The sequence below is a fragment of the Gossypium hirsutum genome, chromosome A07 (genome assembly GCF_007990345.1).
Source record: "Gossypium hirsutum isolate 1008001.06 chromosome A07, Gossypium_hirsutum_v2.1, whole genome shotgun sequence".
NCBI classification, from domain to species: domain Eukaryota; kingdom Viridiplantae; phylum Streptophyta; class Magnoliopsida; order Malvales; family Malvaceae; genus Gossypium; species Gossypium hirsutum.
The window spans coordinates 14,198,983-14,205,046 of NC_053430.1; the positions used below are offsets into that span (position 1 = coordinate 14,198,983).

Genomic DNA, 6,064 nt, shown 5'->3' on the forward strand with positions numbered 1-6,064 from the left:
TGCCCATGCTCCTTATTTTATCATACTTCCCATGAAACACTAACTCAACATGTTTATGACATGTTCTTGCCCATCACACTTGGTCTACCATGCTTGTCATGGCCGGCCACTACTAATTAGGGGGGGAATTTGACATGCAAGTCCCCCTTTTTATTTCATGCACTAATAGGTCCTTATGCTTTGACCTATCACATTTCAAAATTTTCTCACATAAGTCCTATTTACTAAAATTCACCTACAATTAAACAAAATTCAAACACGAAATTTTTCACACATGCACATGTACATATAATGAGCATCAATTATGACGGTTAATTATTTTTATGACTCGGTTTAGCGGTCCGAGACCACTTCCCGACTAGGGTCAATTTTGGGCTGTCACAGTTTTCATACCAAAAACAAAAAGGCACACATATAATACAATATGTTATCCCATTTTATACCAAATTCACAATCTCAACTCAACTAAATGGACACTTTCAAACTTGCATTAATTTGCCTAAATTTACAAGTATACAATTTCTCAATTCATCAACCATTTGGCCTCTACAATACCCATTATCAAATTCACAACACAAGCCATATGCACTAATATATACACAACCAAACCAACCAAATTAAGCCAACTTTCATGCCTACATACAAAACCAAACTTTAGACATTTACAAGCCAATTCAAATGGCTAAATTCATTGCCAACACATATATCAAAATGACCAAAGTTCCTGTACATGGCATATGCTCAAAATACTTAAGTTCAAAAGTACCAAGGTGATAGTTAGATAGTGTGATGAAGTCTCTGACAATCCCGAATCTGAGCTAGCTTTGATTTCACTATAAAACATAAAAAATTAAACAAAGTAAGCTATAAAGCTTAGTAAATTCATATAGCATTCAAATCAACTCATCATATATGTTCAAATTAAGCGAATAAAACATAACATAACGTGGTTTATAATGAATCACCAACCTACCACATTTGCATTCACAAAGTTGGATGTAACTTTCATAATTTTCCTTATTTCAATGTATTGCTCGGTTCACGTACATACCTGTACCATCTCGTATCAACCCATGCTATCCACATATTTGACTACCCGTTAAACCATTCGAAATACTATCGAATACTCGAGAGTCTCGCACCTAAGTGCCACATCCATAGCCGAAGCTATCTCAATCTCAAATCACATATAATGCTCACTCTCGAGCTATCAACGGGTCTGCTCATACAAACTGACGGTCATGACGAAGCTACACAGTGCTACTTACACAAGATGACGAGTATCCACAACACATGTCGGATAACTCAACCACCAGTAAGACATACGGACCATCACCCAAATCACAGAACCCCTAATGACATGTCATTTGTATCCTAAACTATTCCTAAGGTTCAATCGGGACTTCACACTTGCTAAATTATCGTCAAATGTGTCCATAAGGTTGTATTTACAATTTATGCAATATCAAAGCATTTAAAACATAGTTATAACAATGCTTATTACATACGAACTTACCTCGAATGCAAAAACAGTGAATTAAGTCGATTAATCTGAAACTTTATTTTTTCCCCGATCTAAATTTGTATTATGCCTTTCTTGATCTAAATATAATCAAAATTAACTTATTTAATAATCTCTCTATTCAATTTGGTCCAAATTATACATTAAGGCAATTTTACATATTTGCCCCTAATATTTCACATTTTTACAATTTAGTCTTTATTTCATAAAATCACAAATTCATGCAATTCAACCAAAACCCATGCTAGCCTAATTTCAGTTAGGTTCCTAGCAGCCCATACTTTTCATTTATTTCACAATTTAACCACAAATTATACACATTTCACAATTTAACCCCTAATTGACAATTTTGTCAAAAAATCACTTTACAAATGTTGTTTATCTAACAACAAGCATGCATTTTCTATCATCAAACATAAAACATACTTAGATTCATCAATGGCAAAACTCTAAACCTTTAACAGTTTTACAAAATAGTCCATAGGCTAGCTACACTAAGCTAAAACGATTTCAAAAACATATGAATCATTAAAAACAGGACAAAAATCGTTCCTAAATGAGCATGAGAAGCTTGGCCGAATTTAAAACTAAAAATGGTTTCTCCCTTCAATTTTCAATTAAAGAACATTTGAAGATGATGACTTTAAAATTTGGTTTATTTTAATTAACTTTAATTTCTAAATTTCTTAATTAACCTTAGTTATAAACTATTAAAAACATTTAAAAGATGTCCATAAATATCCACTTAAGCAACCTATGGTCTAATTACCATATAAGGACCTCCATTTTAATATTCCGTAGCTATTAGATAGCTTTAGCTAATAGAACACAAGTTTTACATTTTACGCGATTTAGCCATTTTTGTGAAATTAAGCACCCAAACAATAAAATATCTTAACGAAATTTTCACACAATCATATTATCATGTTGTAGACATTAAAATAATAATAAAATAAAAATTCTGAATTTGGATTTTTGGTCTCGAAACTACTGTTCCGATTTGACTAAAAACGAGTTGTTACATCCTCTCTTAGGTCTTATTCTAATATGTATTTATAGACTTTAGAATGCTCAGAAAGCCTAAAAATTGAGTTTTTCTGTGTGTTTGGAAAAAAGGGAGTGATATCGACACGGGCTGGCACATAAGCGTATGACCAGCCCATGTGTCTAACACAAGCGTGTGGCCAGCCCGTGTTGAAATGCCCAGACCGTGTGGATCCTGGAAACAACTCTTTTTGTCTGATTTTGGCCAGTTTTTCACTTCTTTCGCTCCCCTATACTCACCTAAGTATAGAAACATGAATTTAAAGGATTAGGAGAATCAAATTCGCTAATTTTGTAGCTTATCACATGTTATTTTTATAGCTTATCACATGTGTATCCAAAAACGTATCAAGAATGAGATTAAAAACATGTTATTTTTATAGCTTATCACATTTACATTTCATCGGTATTACATTTTGATTTGACTTTGTTAGGACGATCATCACTAATCAATGTCCACATAATAAGGGATAATGCAAATATTTAATCCTTGAGCTTATTTACTTTTTCCAATTTTGTCCTTAAACCTTTTCTCTTTCCACATTAATGCCTAAACTAGACAATTTTTCTTAAATTTGGTCCATGTGGTGAATTGACACTTAAATGTTTTCCCAAGTCATTATATAATTTTTATTCAAATTTATAAATTTTTAGGTGGTTGGTGGCGAAACTAAGGGGTTCATAAGGCTCTGGCCCCATAAAATGAAAATTTTTCCATATGGCCCTTTTAAAATTTTTAAAATTTTAAATTAGTAAGGGAAAAATTACACTTTACCCCCTTAAAAATATAAAAATTTTATTTAATCCTTTAAAAATTATAAAGATACAGTCTATTAAAATGGTGAAATTAAATTTTTTCTGTCATAAAAATTACAAGTTAATTTCGCCTCCTAAAAATATTTCTGTTTTCGCCCTTGTAGGTAATGATATGTTATCAAAATGTCATGTCATCAAATGGAGCAAGATCAAGAAAAGTTGTAAATTTTGAGAATGAAGTGTTGCTTTATCCACAATAATAATAATAATAATTGATAAACCGTAATTTATACATATTTTATTCCCATGCTTAAGCCCATTTATGAATGGTTTCTCCTTAGATTTGGTGAATTCGATGCTCCTAATCCTTTAATTTCATGTTTTATACTTAGGAGAGCATAGGAGAGTAAAAAGAGCAAGAAACGGGCCGAAAACAGAGAAAATAGACCCACGTGGGAAATCAACACAACCCGAACTTCCTCACACGGGCGTGTCACACAGCTGTGTCCATTTGGCAGGATTGAAGCACGACTTACACAGGTAGACTACACGCCCTTGCCTATTCAATAGCCTTGACCACGGGCTGGAGTAATCACACACGGGCGTGACCCTGCCGAGCCCAAGTATAGTCCTATTCGAAAAAAGGCCAATTTTTAGGGCTATTAGGCATCCAAAAGCCTATTTAAACACCTGAGGAGGCACTTAAGAGGGGGACACAGAGTAGCAAGCAAGGAATTACTCAAGGAAAGCCGATTGATCCATCTCAGAAGCCGGATTCATCATCAAGACTAAAGATCTCCCTTCAAGTTCCTTCAGGAGTTTTGGGTTTTCTTATGCTTTGTTATATTTATGCTTTTGAGATGTTTTCTTCCATAAGTATGAACTAAACCCCCTAGATACCTAAGGGGAATGAAACCTAAGACGGATCTTGTTATTATTATCTGAATTGTATGATAAATATTTGACTTGTTCTTAATTATGTGTTCTTAATTCTTGTTTTGATATTCCAGGATATTGCTTCAAGTTAAGCTCTTATTTAGAGGAGGAATAGACCCTGTCTAAGAGTAAATTTGTCATAATTAAGCGGAGTTGATTGCACGCCTAGAGATAAGGTGATAAGATATTACCGGATTAGGGTGAAACCTAATAAGGGAATCCATAGATCGAGTTAATGCAATTCTAGGGTGTTAATTAGAAAGATATTTCAATTATTCAACCTAGGGTTAGACGTTATTAGTCTCGAAAGAGATAATAATATAACTTAGGGATTTCTACGGATCAAGTCAAATGAATAAATCGTCTGATGTAGAGTCAAATAACAAGTGAAGTCTAGGTGGATTTTTCCTTAGGTATTGTCTTAATCAATCGAATTTTCCCAAAACTATTTTCCCAAATTTTCTTTCTGTGCATTCTTAGTTAGTAATTAGTTTAGATAACCAAACCTCTTAATTTTTAGGCTAGATAATAAAAAGGAAGTAAATACTAGTACTCGTAGTTCCTTTGGGTTCGACAATTCGGTCTTGCTGAACTATGTCACTGTTCGATAGGTACACTTGACTTAATCGTGATAATAAGTTAGTCTCAAGAACGATTCATTTATAAATTTTTAAAACCTGTCACGAATATCACGCATCAAGTTTTCAGCGTCGTTGCCGGGGAACTAGGATATTAGGAACACTCGATTTTTATTACTTTAGCCATTTTACTTTTATTGCAATTTAAAATTTTGTTTTCTTTTCTAATTCTTCATTTATTTTCTTCTAACAGGTTTTTCTAGTTTATGACCAGAAGAAACCCGTCACGACCATTACTGTTCGATAGTGAGATCGATCGCACAGTTCGCAGAAACCGAAGAAAAATAAGGTGAAGCTTATGATACACAAAGGAAGAGCAAGAGGACGATACTTCAACCACAACCGAAGAGATGGCTGAAAACCAAGAAAATCTAGCTCCTCCTGCGATTGCTGTTAATCAGAATCCTGCTCCGTGCACTATGTATGATTATGCTAAACCTTCTTTAACAGGAATTGAATCGAGCATAGTTAGACTTGCTGTAGCTGCAAATACTTTTGAACTGAAACCTAACACAATTCAAATGATACAACAATTTGCTCAGTTTTATGGTTTACAGGACGAAGATCCTAATGTTCACTTGGCAAACTTTTTGGAACTATGTGATACATTTAAAATTAATGGCGTTTTTTTATGACGTCATTCGCCTTCGGTTATTCCCTTTTTCATTGAGAAACAAAGCTAAACAGTGGTTGAACTTGTTGCCACGGGGGTCAATCACTACTTGGGAACAAATGACAAAAAAATTTTTATTAAAATATTTTTCGCCGGCTAAAATGGCTAAATTATGTAATGATATCTCTTCTTTTGTGCAGATGGATTTAGAAACACTCTACGATGCATGGGAGAGATACAAAGACCTCTTGAGAAGATGCCATCACCATGGGTTACCACTCTGGCTATAGGTTCAAACCTTTCATAATGGCCAGAATCCTTCGACTCGACAAACAGTTGACGCAGTTGCTAGTAGAACCATCAATAATAAGACACCTGAAGATGCCTATGAATTTATAGAGGAGATGTCACTAAATAACTATCAGTGGCAAGTCATGAGGACAAAGCCAACAAAAACAATTGGTGTTTATAACGTCGATTTGGTCACTGTGCTCTCTAATCAGGTAGAACTCTTGAATAAGAAAATTAATGGTTTTCTTAGTTCTTCACAGGTTC

At 34.0% G+C, this 6,064-nt stretch overlaps 1 non-coding gene across 1 annotated transcript; it reads right to left on the bottom strand.

The window, feature by feature from the left end:
- Positions 1 to 5,676: 5,676 nt before the first annotated feature.
- LOC121204380 (small nucleolar RNA R71) lies at positions 5,677 to 5,783 on the bottom strand. Its single transcript, XR_005899305.1, has one exon. It is a non-coding gene; the product is annotated as a small nucleolar RNA R71 (small nucleolar RNA).
- Positions 5,784 to 6,064: the final 281 nt, after the last annotated feature.